The 14,103-nt window shown below is 36.7% G+C and overlaps 5 non-coding genes across 5 annotated transcripts; all 5 read left to right on the plus strand.

Moving 5' to 3' along the window:
• Positions 1 to 462: 462 nt before the first annotated feature.
• TRNAK-UUU (transfer RNA lysine (anticodon UUU)) lies at positions 463 to 535 on the plus strand. The gene has a single exon. It is a non-coding gene; the product is annotated as a tRNA-Lys (tRNA).
• Positions 536 to 3,845: 3,310 nt separating this feature from the next.
• Positions 3,846 to 3,918, plus strand: TRNAK-UUU (transfer RNA lysine (anticodon UUU)). Its single transcript has one exon. It is a non-coding gene; the product is annotated as a tRNA-Lys (tRNA).
• Positions 3,919 to 5,538: 1,620 nt separating this feature from the next.
• On the plus strand, positions 5,539 to 5,611 carry TRNAK-UUU (transfer RNA lysine (anticodon UUU)). The gene has a single exon. It is a non-coding gene; the product is annotated as a tRNA-Lys (tRNA).
• Positions 5,612 to 8,921: 3,310 nt separating this feature from the next.
• TRNAK-UUU (transfer RNA lysine (anticodon UUU)) lies at positions 8,922 to 8,994 on the plus strand. The gene has a single exon. It is a non-coding gene; the product is annotated as a tRNA-Lys (tRNA).
• A 2,631-nt stretch (positions 8,995 to 11,625) lies between these two features.
• Positions 11,626 to 11,698, plus strand: TRNAK-UUU (transfer RNA lysine (anticodon UUU)). Its single transcript has one exon. It is a non-coding gene; the product is annotated as a tRNA-Lys (tRNA).
• Positions 11,699 to 14,103: the final 2,405 nt, after the last annotated feature.

The following is a 14,103-nucleotide window of genomic DNA, read 5'->3' on the forward strand; positions in this document are numbered from 1 at the left end:
ATACTTTTAGTGATAGAGAGATTTTCCTACTTTAGTAATTGCACAGTAGTTGTCACCATTTGAATTTACTTGTTTTTAGTATAACGAAGTTTCTGTAGGTTTGCGACAGACTCCAGAATAGCCTGGAGTCGGTAAAACATCAGAACTTTAATCTGAGGGTCCAGGGTTCAAGTCCCTGTTCGGGTGAGTGTCTTTTAAGCAATGTGTAGTTTTTGTGAAATGGATCATAGTGCAGAGTGGGAAAATCACAAACTGTTTAAGAATGTACACCTTCAACCAAGAGACAAATTAAATGTATTTCATCAAGAGACACTAAATGTCAAGCTTTTCAGTTCATACTTTTAGTGATAGAGAGATTTTCCAACTTTAGTAATTGCACAGTAACTAGTAGTTGTCATCATTTGAAATAACTTGTTTTTTGTATTACGAACTTTCTGCATTTTTGCAACCTATCACAGAAGTGCCTGGATAGCTCAGTCGGTAGAGCATCAGACTTTTAATCTGAGGGTCCTGGGTTCAAGTCCCTGTTTGGGCGAGTGTCTTTTAAGCAATGTGTCATTTTGTGAAATGGAACATAGTGCAGAGTGGGAAAATCACAAACTGTTTAAGAATCTACACCTTCAACCAAGAGGCAAATTAAATGTATTTCATCAATAGACACTAAATGTCAAGCTTTTCAGATCATACTTTTAGTGATAGAGAGATTTTCCTACTTTAGTAATTGCACAGTAGTTGTCACCATTTTAATTGACTTGTTTTTAGTATTACGAACTTTCTGTAGGTTTGCGACAGACTACAGAAAAGCCTGGAGTCGGTAAAACATCAGAACTTTAATCTGAGGGACCAGGGTTCAAGTCACTGTTCAGGCGAGTGTCTTTTAAGCAATGTGTCATTTTTGTGAAATGGAACATAGTGCAGAGTGGGAAAATCACAATCTGTTTAAGAATCTACACCTTCAACCAAGAGGCAAATTAAATGTATTTCATCAATAGACACTAAATGTCAAGCTATTCAGATCATACTTTTAGTGATAGAGAGATATTCCTACTTTAGTAATTGCACAGTAGTTGTCACCATTTGAATTTACTTGTTTTTAGTATTACGAACTTTCTGTAGGTTTGCGAATGACTCCAGAAGAGCCTGGAGTCGGTAAAACATCAGAACTTTAATCTGAGGGTCCAGGTTTCAAGTCCCTGTTCGGGCGAGTGTCTTTTAAGCAATGTGTCATTTTTGTGAAATGGAACATAGTGCAGAGTGGGAAAATCACAAACTGTTTAAGAGTCTACACCTTCAACCAAGAGGCAAATTAAATGTATTTCATCAATAGACACTAAATGTCAAGCTATTCAGATCATACTTTTAGTGATAGAGAGATTTTCCTACTTTAGTAATTGCACAGTAGTTGTCACCATTTGAATTTACTTGTTTTTAGTATTACGAACTTTCTGTAGGTTTGCGACTGACTCCAGAAGAGCCTGGAGTCGGTAAAACATCAGAACTTTAATCTGAGGGTCCAGGTTTCAAGTCCCTGTTCGGGCGAGTGTCTTTTAAGCAATGTGTCATTTTTGTGAAATGGAACATAGTGCAGAGTGGGAAAATCACAAACTGTTTAAGAATGTACACCTTCAACCAAGAGGCAAATTAAATGTATTTCATCAAGAGACACTAAATGTCAAGCTTTTCAGTTCATACTTTTAGTGATAGAGAGATTTTCCTACTTTAGTAATTGCACAGTAGTTGTCACCATTTGAATTTACTTGTTTTTAATATTACGAACTTTCTATAGGTTTGCGACAGACTCCAGAAGTGCCTGGAGTCGGTAAAACATCAGAACTTTAATCTGAGGGTCCAGGGTTCAAGTCCCTGTTCAGGCGAGTGTCTTTTAAGCAATGTGTCGTTTTTGTGAAATTGAACATAGTGCAGAGTGGGAAAATCACAAACTGTTTAAGAATGTACACCTTCAACCAAGAGGCAAATTAAATGTATTTCATCAATAGACACTAAATGTCAAGCTTTTCAGTTCATACTTTTAGTGATAGAGAGATTTTCCTACTTTAGTAATTGCACAGTAACTAGTAGTTGTCATCATTTGAAATGACTTGTTTTTTGTATTACGAAGTTTCTGTAGGTTTGCGACAGACTCCAGAATAGCCTGGAGTCGGTAAAACATCAGAACTTTAATCTGAGGGTCCAGGGTCCAAGTCCCTGTTCGGGTGAGTGTCTTTTAAGCAATGTGTAGTTTTTGTGAAATGGAACATAGTGCAGAGAGGGAAAATCACAAACTGTTTAAGAATCTACACCTTCAACCAAGAGGCAAATTAAATGTATTTCATCAATAGACACTAAATGTCAAGCTATTCAGATCATACTTTTAGTGATAGAGAGATTTTCCTTCTTTAGTAATTGCACAGTAGTTGTCACCATTTGAATTTACTTGTTTTTAGTATTACGAACTTTCTGTAGGTTTGCGACTGACTCCAGAAGAGGCTGGAGTCGGTAAAACATCAGAACTTTAATCTGAGGGTCCAGGTTTCAAGTCCCTGTTCGGGCAAGTGTCTTTTAAGCAATGTGTCATTTTTGTGAAATGGATCATAGTGCAGAGTGGGAAAATCACAAACTGTTTAAGAATGTACACCTTCAACCAAGAGGCAAATTAAATGTATTTCATCAAGATACACTAAATGTCAAGCTTTTCAGTTCATACTTTTAGTGATAGAGAGATTTTCCAACTTTAGTAATTGCACAGTAACTAGTAGTTGTCATCATTTGAAATGACTTGTTTTTTGTATTACGAACTTTCTGCATTTTTGCGACCTATTACAGAAGAGTCTGGATAGCTCAGTCGGTAGAGCATCAGACTTTAAATCTGATGGTCCAGGGTTCATGTCCCTGTTCAGGCGAGTGTCTTTTAAGCAATGTGTTATTTTGTGAAATGGAACATAGTGCAGAGTGGGAAAATCACAAACTGTTTAAGAATGTACACCTTCAACCAAGAGGCAAATTAAATGTATTTCATCAATAGACACTAAATGTCAAGCTATTCAGATCATACTTTTAGTGATAGAGAGATTTTCCTACTTTAGTAATTGCACAGTAGTTGTCACCATTTGAATTTACTTGTTTTTAGTATAACGACGTTTCTGTAGGTTTGCGACAGACTCCAGAATAGCCTGGAGTCGGTAAAACATCAGAACTTTAATCTGAGGGTCCAGGTTTCAAGTCCCTGTTCGGGCGAGTGTCTTTTAAGCAATGTGTCATTTTTGTGAAATGGAACATAGTGCAGAGTGGGAAAATCACAAACTGTTTAAGAATGTACACCTTCAACCAAGAGGCAAATTAAATGTAATTCATCATTAGACACTAAATGTCAAGCTATTCAGATCATACTTTTAGTGATAGAGAGATTTTCCTACTTTAGTAATTGCACAGTAGTTGTCACCATTTGAATTTACTTGGTTTTAGTTTTACGAACTTTCTATAGGTTTGCGACAGACTCCAGAAGAGCCTGGAGTCGGTAAAACATCAGAACTTTAATCTGAGGGTCCAGGTTTCAAGTCCCTGTTCGGGCGAGTGTCTTTTAAGCAATGTGTCATTTTTGTGAAATGGATCATAGTGCAGAGTGGGAAAATCACAAACTGTTTAAGAATGTACACCTTCAACCAAGAGACAAATTAAATGTATTTCATCAAGAGACACTAAATGTCAAGCTTTTCAGTTCATACTTTTAGTGATAGAGAGATTTTCCAACTTTAGTAATTGCACAGTAACTAGTAGTTGTCATCATTTGAAATAACTTGTTTTTTGTATTACGAACTTTCTGCATTTTTGCAACCTATCACAGAAGTGCCTGGATAGCTCAGTCGGTAGAGCATCAGACTTTTAATCTGAGGGTCCTGGGTTCAAGTCCCTGTTTGGGCGAGTGTCTTTTAAGCAATGTGTCATTTTGTGAAATGGAACATAGTGCAGAGTGAGAAAATCACAAACTGTTTAAGAATCTACACCTTCAACCAAGAGGCAAATTAAATGTATTTCATCAATAGACACTAAATGTCAAGCTTTTCAGATCATACTTTTAGTGATAGAGAGATTTTCCTACTTTAGTAATTGCACAGTAGTTGTCACCATTTTAATTGACTTGTTTTTAGTATTACGAACTTTCTGTAGGTTTGCGACAGACTACAGAAAAGCCTGGAGTCGGTAAAACATCAGAACTTTAATCTGAGGGTCCTGGGTTCAAGTCCCTGTTCGGGCGAGTGTCTTTTAAGCAATGTGTCATTTTGTGAAATGGAACATAGTGCAGAGTGGGAAAATCACAAACTGTTTAAGAATCTACACCTTCAACCAAGAGGCAAATTAAATGTATTTCATCAATAGACACTAAATGTCAAGCTTTTCAGATCATACTTTTAGTGATAGAGAGATTTTCCTACTTTAGTAATTGCACAGTAGTTGTCACCATTTTAATTGACTTGTTTTTAGTATTACGAACTTTCTGTAGGTTTGCGACAGACTACAGAAAAGCCTGGAGTCGGTAAAACATCAGAACTTTAATCTGAGGGACCCGGGTTCAAGTCCCTGTTCAGGCGAGTGTCTTTTAAGCAATGTGTCGTTTTTGTGAAATGGAACATAGTGCAGAGTGGGAAAATCACAAACTGTTTAAGAATCTACACCTTCAACCAAGAGGCAAATTAAATGTATTTCATCAATAGACACTAAATGTCAAGCTATTCAGATCATACTTTTAGTGATAGAGAGATTTTCCTACTTTAGTAATTGCACAGTAGTTGTCACCATTTGAATTTACTTGTTTTTAGTATTACGAACTTTCTGCATTTTTGCGACCTCTCACAGAAGAGCCTGGAAAGCTCAGTCGGTAGAGCATCATTCTTTTAAACTGAGGGTCCAGGGTTCAAGTCCCTGTTCGGATGAGTGTCTTTTAAGCAATGTGTCATTTTGTGAAATGGAACATAGTGCAGAGTGGGAAAATCACAAACTGTTTAAGAATGTACACCTTCAACCAAGAGGCAAATTAAATGTATTTCATCAATAGACACTAAATGTCAAGCTATTCAGATCATACTTTTAGTGATAGAGAGATTTTCCTACTTTAGTAATTGCACAGTAGTTGTCACCATTTGAATTTACTTGTTTTTAGTATAACGAAGTTTCTGTAGGTTTGCGACAGACTCCAGAATAGCCTGGAGTCGGTAAAACATCAGAACTTTAATCTGAGGGTCCAGGGTTCAAGTCCCTGTTCGGGTGAGTGTCTTTTAAGCAATGTGTAGTTTTTGTGAAATGGATCATAGTGCAGAGTGGGAAAATCACAAACTGTTTAAGAATGTACACCTTCAACCAAGAGACAAATTAAATGTATTTCATCAAGAGACACTAAATGTCAAGCTTTTCAGTTCATACTTTTAGTGATAGAGAGATTTTCCAACTTTAGTAATTGCACAGTAACTAGTAGTTGTCATCATTTGAAATAACTTGTTTTTTGTATTACGAACTTTCTGCATTTTTGCAACCTATCACAGAAGTGCCTGGATAGCTCAGTCGGTAGAGCATCAGACTTTTAATCTGAGGGTCCTGGGTTCAAGTCCCTGTTTGGGCGAGTGTCTTTTAAGCAATGTGTCATTTTGTGAAATGGAACATAGTGCAGAGTGGGAAAATCACAAACTGTTTAAGAATCTACACCTTCAACCAAGAGGCAAATTAAATGTATTTCATCAATAGACACTAAATGTCAAGCTTTTCAGATCATACTTTTAGTGATAGAGAGATTTTCCTACTTTAGTAATTGCACAGTAGTTGTCACCATTTTAATTGACTTGTTTTTAGTATTACGAACTTTCTGTAGGTTTGCGACAGACTACAGAAAAGCCTGGAGTCGGTAAAACATCAGAACTTTAATCTGAGGGACCAGGGTTCAAGTCACTGTTCAGGCGAGTGTCTTTTAAGCAATGTGTCATTTTTGTGAAATGGAACATAGTGCAGAGTGGGAAAATCACAATCTGTTTAAGAATCTACACCTTCAACCAAGAGGCAAATTAAATGTATTTCATCAATAGACACTAAATGTCAAGCTATTCAGATCATACTTTTAGTGATAGAGAGATATTCCTACTTTAGTAATTGCACAGTAGTTGTCACCATTTGAATTTACTTGTTTTTAGTATTACGAACTTTCTGTAGGTTTGCGAATGACTCCAGAAGAGCCTGGAGTCGGTAAAACATCAGAACTTTAATCTGAGGGTCCAGGTTTCAAGTCCCTGTTCGGGCGAGTGTCTTTTAAGCAATGTGTCATTTTTGTGAAATGGAACATAGTGCAGAGTGGGAAAATCACAAACTGTTTAAGAGTCTACACCTTCAACCAAGAGGCAAATTAAATGTATTTCATCAATAGACACTAAATGTCAAGCTATTCAGATCATACTTTTAGTGATAGAGAGATTTTCCTACTTTAGTAATTGCACAGTAGTTGTCACCATTTGAATTTACTTGTTTTTAGTATTACGAACTTTCTGTAGGTTTGCGACTGACTCCAGAAGAGCCTGGAGTCGGTAAAACATCAGAACTTTAATCTGAGGGTCCAGGTTTCAAGTCCCTGTTCGGGCGAGTGTCTTTTAAGCAATGTGTCATTTTTGTGAAATGGAACATAGTGCAGAGTGGGAAAATCACAAACTGTTTAAGAATGTACACCTTCAACCAAGAGGCAAATTAAATGTATTTCATCAAGAGACACTAAATGTCAAGCTTTTCAGTTCATACTTTTAGTGATAGAGAGATTTTCCTACTTTAGTAATTGCACAGTAGTTGTCACCATTTGAATTTACTTGTTTTTAATATTACGAACTTTCTATAGGTTTGCGACAGACTCCAGAAGTGCCTGGAGTCGGTAAAACATCAGAACTTTAATCTGAGGGTCCAGGGTTCAAGTCCCTGTTCAGGCGAGTGTCTTTTAAGCAATGTGTCGTTTTTGTGAAATTGAACATAGTGCAGAGTGGGAAAATCACAAACTGTTTAAGAATGTACACCTTCAACCAAGAGGCAAATTAAATGTATTTCATCAATAGACACTAAATGTCAAGCTTTTCAGTTCATACTTTTAGTGATAGAGAGATTTTCCTACTTTAGTAATTGCACAGTAACTAGTAGTTGTCATCATTTGAAATGACTTGTTTTTTGTATTACGAAGTTTCTGTAGGTTTGCGACAGACTCCAGAATAGCCTGGAGTCGGTAAAACATCAGAACTTTAATCTGAGGGTCCAGGGTCCAAGTCCCTGTTCGGGTGAGTGTCTTTTAAGCAATGTGTAGTTTTTGTGAAATGGAACATAGTGCAGAGAGGGAAAATCACAAACTGTTTAAGAATCTACACCTTCAACCAAGAGGCAAATTAAATGTATTTCATCAATAGACACTAAATGTCAAGCTATTCAGATCATACTTTTAGTGATAGAGAGATTTTCCTTCTTTAGTAATTGCACAGTAGTTGTCACCATTTGAATTTACTTGTTTTTAGTATTACGAACTTTCTGTAGGTTTGCGACTGACTCCAGAAGAGGCTGGAGTCGGTAAAACATCAGAACTTTAATCTGAGGGTCCAGGTTTCAAGTCCCTGTTCGGGCAAGTGTCTTTTAAGCAATGTGTCATTTTTGTGAAATGGATCATAGTGCAGAGTGGGAAAATCACAAACTGTTTAAGAATGTACACCTTCAACCAAGAGGCAAATTAAATGTATTTCATCAAGATACACTAAATGTCAAGCTTTTCAGTTCATACTTTTAGTGATAGAGAGATTTTCCAACTTTAGTAATTGCACAGTAACTAGTAGTTGTCATCATTTGAAATGACTTGTTTTTTGTATTACGAACTTTCTGCATTTTTGCGACTTATTACAGAAGAGTCTGGATAGCTCAGTCGGTAGAGCATCAGACTTTAAATCTGATGGTCCAGGGTTCATGTCCCTGTTCAGGCGAGTGTCTTTTAAGCAATGTGTTATTTTGTGAAATGGAACATAGTGCAGAGTGGGAAAATCACAAACTGTTTAAGAATGTACACCTTCAACCAAGAGGCAAATTAAATGTATTTCATCAATAGACACTAAATGTCAAGCTATTCAGATCATACTTTTAGTGATAGAGAGATTTTCCTACTTTAGTAATTGCACAGTAGTTGTCACCATTTGAATTTACTTGTTTTTAGTATAACGACGTTTCTGTAGGTTTGCAACAGACTCCAGAATAGCCTGGAGTCGGTAAAACATCAGAACTTTAATCTGAGGGTCCAGGTTTCAAGTCCCTGTTCGGGCGAGTGTCTTTTAAGCAATGTGTCATTTTTGTGAAATGGAACATAGTGCAGAGTGGGAAAATCACAAACTGTTTAAGAATGTACACCTTCAACCAAGAGGCAAATTAAATGTAATTCATCATTAGACACTAAATGTCAAGCTATTCAGATCATACTTTTAGTGATAGAGAGATTTTCCTACTTTAGTAATTGCACAGTAGTTGTCACCATTTGAATTTACTTGGTTTTAGTTTTACGAACTTTCTATAGGTTTGCGACAGACTCCAGAAGAGCCTGGAGTCGGTAAAACATCAGAACTTTAATCTGAGGGTCCAGGTTTCAAGTCCCTGTTCGGGCGAGTGTCTTTTAAGCAATGTGTCATTTTTGTGAAATGGATCATAGTGCAGAGTGGGAAAATCACAAACTGTTTAAGAATGTACACCTTCAACCAAGAGACAAATTAAATGTATTTCATCAAGAGACACTAAATGTCAAGCTTTTCAGTTCATACTTTTAGTGATAGAGAGATTTTCCAACTTTAGTAATTGCACAGTAACTAGTAGTTGTCATCATTTGAAATAACTTGTTTTTTGTATTACGAACTTTCTGCATTTTTGCAACCTATCACAGAAGTGCCTGGATAGCTCAGTCGGTAGAGCATCAGACTTTTAATCTGAGGGTCCTGGGTTCAAGTCCCTGTTTGGGCGAGTGTCTTTTAAGCAATGTGTCATTTTGTGAAATGGAACATAGTGCAGAGTGAGAAAATCACAAACTGTTTAAGAATCTACACCTTCAACCAAGAGGCAAATTAAATGTATTTCATCAATAGACACTAAATGTCAAGCTTTTCAGATCATACTTTTAGTGATAGAGAGATTTTCCTACTTTAGTAATTGCACAGTAGTTGTCACCATTTTAATTGACTTGTTTTTAGTATTACGAACTTTCTGTAGGTTTGCGACAGACTACAGAAAAGCCTGGAGTCGGTAAAACATCAGAACTTTAATCTGAGGGTCCTGGGTTCAAGTCCCTGTTCGGGCGAGTGTCTTTTAAGCAATGTGTCATTTTGTGAAATGGAACATAGTGCAGAGTGGGAAAATCACAAACTGTTTAAGAATCTACACCTTCAACCAAGAGGCAAATTAAATGTATTTCATCAATAGACACTAAATGTCAAGCTTTTCAGATCATACTTTTAGTGATAGAGAGATTTTCCTACTTTAGTAATTGCACAGTAGTTGTCACCATTTTAATTGACTTGTTTTTAGTATTACGAACGTTCTGTAGGTTTGCGACAGACTACAGAAAAGCCTGGAGTCGGTAAAACATCAGAACTTTAATCTGAGGGACCCGGGTTCAAGTCCCTGTTCAGGCGAGTGTCTTTTAAGCAATGTGTCGTTTTTGTGAAATGGAACATAGTGCAGAGTGGGAAAATCACAAACTGTTTAAGAATCTACACCTTCAACCAAGAGGCAAATTAAATGTATTTCATCAATAGACACTAAATGTCAAGCTATTCAGATCATACTTTTAGTGATAGAGAGATTTTCCTACTTTAGTAATTGCACAGTAGTTGTCACCATTTGAATTTACTTGTTTTTAGTATTACGAACTTTCTGTAGGTTTGCGACTGACTCCAGAAGAGCCTGGAGTCGGTAAAACATCAGAACTTTAATCTGAGGGTCCAGGTTTCAAGTCCCTGTTCGGGCGAGTGTCTTTTAAGCAATGTGTCATTTTTGTGAAATGGAACATAGTGCAGAGGGGGAAAATCACAAACTGTTTAAGAATGTACACCTTCAACCAAGAGGCAAATTAAATGTATTTCATCATTAGACACTAAATGTCAAGCTATTCAGATCATACTTTTAGTGATAGAGAGATTTTCCTACTTTAGTAATTGCACAGTAGTTGTCACCATTTGAATTTACTTGGTTTTAGTTTTACGAACTTTCTATAGGTTTGCGACAGACTCCAGAAGAGCCTGGAGTCGGTAAAACATCAGAACTTTAATCTGAGGGTCCAGGTTTCAAGTCCCTGTTCGGGCGAGTGTCTTTTAAGCAATGTGTCATTTTTGTGAAATGGATCATAGTGCAGAGTGGGAAAATCACAAACTGTTTAAGAATGTACACCTTCAACCAAGAGACAAATTAAATGTATTTCATCAAGAGACACTAAATGTCAAGCTTTTCAGTTCATACTTTTAGTGATAGAGAGATTTTCCAACTTTAGTAATTGCACAGTAACTAGTAGTTGTCATCATTTGAAATAACTTGTTTTTTGTATTACGAACTTTCTGCATTTTTGCAACCTATCACAGAAGTGCCTGGATAACTCAGTCGGTGGAGCATCAGACTTTTAATCTGAGGGTCCTGGGTTCAAGTCCCTGTTCGGGCGAGTGTCTTTTAAGCAATGTGTCATTTTGTGAAATGGAACATAGTGCAGAGTGAGAATTCACAAACTGTTTAAGAATGTACACCTTCAACCAAGAGGCAAATTAAATGTATTTCATCAATAGACACTAAATGTCAAGCTTTTCAGATCATACTTTTAGTGATAGAGAGATTTTCCTACTTTAGTAATTGCACAGTAGTTGTCACCATTTTAATTGACTTGTTTTTAGTATTACGAACTTTCTGTAGGTTTGCGACAGACTACAGAAAAGCCTGGAGTCGGTAAAACATCAGAACTTTAATCTGAGGGACCAGGGTTCAAGTCCCTGTTCAGGCGAGTGTCTTTTAAGCAATGTGTCGTTTTTGTGAAATGGAACATAGTGCAGAGTGGGAAAATCACAAACTGTTTAAGAATGTACACCTTCAACCAAGAGGCAAATTAAATGTATTTCATCAATAGACACTAAATGTCAAGCTATTCAGATCATACTTTTAGTGATAGAGAGATTTTCCTACTTTAGTAATTGCACAGTAGTTGTCACCATTTGAATTTACTTGTTTTTAGTATAACGAAGTTTCTGTAGGTTTGCGACAGACTCCAGAATAGCCTGGAGTCGGTAAAACATCAGAACTTTAATCTGAGGGTCCAGGGTTCAAGTCCCTGTTCGGGTGAGTGTCTTTTAAGCAATGTGTAGTTTTTGTGAAATGGATCATAGTGCAGAGTGGGAAAATCACAAACTGTTTAAGAATGTACACCTTCAACCAAGAGACAAATTAAATGTATTTCATCAAGAGACACTAAATGTCAAGCTTTTCAGTTCATACTTTTAGTGATAGAGAGATTTTCCAACTTTAGTAATTGCACAGTAACTAGTAGTTGTCATCATTTGAAATAACTTGTTTTTTGTATTACGAACTTTCTGCATTTTTGCAACCTATCACAGAAGTGCCTGGATAGCTCAGTCGGTAGAGCATCAGACTTTTAATCTGAGGGTCCTGGGTTCAAGTCCCTGTTTGGGCGAGTGTCTTTTAAGCAATGTGTCATTTTGTGAAATGGAACATAGTGCAGAGTGGGAAAATCACAAACTGTTTAAGAATCTACACCTTCAACCAAGAGGCAAATTAAATGTATTTCATCAATAGACACTAAATGTCAAGCTTTTCAGATCATACTTTTAGTGATAGAGAGATTTTCCTACTTTAGTAATTGCACAGTAGTTGTCACCATTTTAATTGACTTGTTTTTAGTATTACGAACTTTCTGTAGGTTTGCGACAGACTACAGAAAAGCCTGGAGTCGGTAAAACATCAGAACTTTAATCTGAGGGACCAGGGTTCAAGTCACTGTTCAGGCGAGTGTCTTTTAAGCAATGTGTCATTTTTGTGAAATGGAACATAGTGCAGAGTGGGAAAATCACAATCTGTTTAAGAATCTACACCTTCAACCAAGAGGCAAATTAAATGTATTTCATCAATAGACACTAAATGTCAAGCTATTCAGATCATACTTTTAGTGATAGAGAGATATTCCTACTTTAGTAATTGCACAGTAGTTGTCACCATTTGAATTTACTTGTTTTTAGTATTACGAACTTTCTGTAGGTTTGCGAATGACTCCAGAAGAGCCTGGAGTCGGTAAAACATCAGAACTTTAATCTGAGGGTCCAGGTTTCAAGTCCCTGTTCGGGCGAGTGTCTTTTAAGCAATGTGTCATTTTTGTGAAATGGAACATAGTGCAGAGTGGGAAAATCACAAACTGTTTAAGAGTCTACACCTTCAACCAAGAGGCAAATTAAATGTATTTCATCAATAGACACTAAATGTCAAGCTATTCAGATCATACTTTTAGTGATAGAGAGATTTTCCTACTTTAGTAATTGCACAGTAGTTGTCACCATTTGAATTTACTTGTTTTTAGTATTACGAACTTTCTGTAGGTTTGCGACTGACTCCAGAAGAGCCTGGAGTCGGTAAAACATCAGAACTTTAATCTGAGGGTCCAGGTTTCAAGTCCCTGTTCGGGCGAGTGTCTTTTAAGCAATGTGTCATTTTTGTGAAATGGAACATAGTGCAGAGTGGGAAAATCACAAACTGTTTAAGAATGTACACCTTCAACCAAGAGGCAAATTAAATGTATTTCATCAAGAGACACTAAATGTCAAGCTTTTCAGTTCATACTTTTAGTGATAGAGAGATTTTCCTACTTTAGTAATTGCACAGTAGTTGTCACCATTTGAATTTACTTGTTTTTAATATTACGAACTTTCTATAGGTTTGCGACAGACTCCAGAAGTGCCTGGAGTCGGTAAAACATCAGAACTTTAATCTGAGGGTCCAGGGTTCAAGTCCCTGTTCAGGCGAGTGTCTTTTAAGCAATGTGTCGTTTTTGTGAAATTGAACATAGTGCAGAGTGGGAAAATCACAAACTGTTTAAGAATGTACACCTTCAACCAAGAGGCAAATTAAATGTATTTCATCAATAGACACTAAATGTCAAGCTTTTCAGTTCATACTTTTAGTGATAGAGAGATTTTCCTACTTTAGTAATTGCACAGTAACTAGTAGTTGTCATCATTTGAAATGACTTGTTTTTTGTATTACGAAGTTTCTGTAGGTTTGCGACAGACTCCAGAATAGCCTGGAGTCGGTAAAACATCAGAACTTTAATCTGAGGGTCCAGGGTCCAAGTCCCTGTTCGGGTGAGTGTCTTTTAAGCAATGTGTAGTTTTTGTGAAATGGAACATAGTGCAGAGAGGGAAAATCACAAACTGTTTAAGAATCTACACCTTCAACCAAGAGGCAAATTAAATGTATTTCATCAATAGACACTAAATGTCAAGCTATTCAGATCATACTTTTAGTGATAGAGAGATTTTCCTTCTTTAGTAATTGCACAGTAGTTGTCACCATTTGAATTTACTTGTTTTTAGTATTACGAACTTTCTGTAGGTTTGCGACTGACTCCAGAAGAGGCTGGAGTCGGTAAAACATCAGAACTTTAATCTGAGGGTCCAGGTTTCAAGTCCCTGTTCGGGCAAGTGTCTTTTAAGCAATGTGTCATTTTTGTGAAATGGATCATAGTGCAGAGTGGGAAAATCACAAACTGTTTAAGAATGTACACCTTCAACCAAGAGGCAAATTAAATGTATTTCATCAAGATACACTAAATGTCAAGCTTTTCAGTTCATACTTTTAGTGATAGAGAGATTTTCCAACTTTAGTAATTGCACAGTAACTAGTAGTTGTCATCATTTGAAATGACTTGTTTTTTGTATTACGAACTTTCTGCATTTTTGCGACCTATTACAGAAGAGTCTGGATAGCTCAGTCGGTAGAGCATCAGACTTTAAATCTGATGGTCCAGGGTTCATGTCCCTGTTCAGGCGAGTGTCTTTTAAGCAATGTGTTATTTTGTGAAATGGAACA

This window comes from Taudactylus pleione, unplaced genomic scaffold (assembly GCF_031769625.1).
Source record: "Taudactylus pleione unplaced genomic scaffold, aTauple2 ptg000454l, whole genome shotgun sequence".
Lineage (NCBI taxonomy): Eukaryota > Metazoa > Chordata > Amphibia > Anura > Myobatrachidae > Taudactylus > Taudactylus pleione.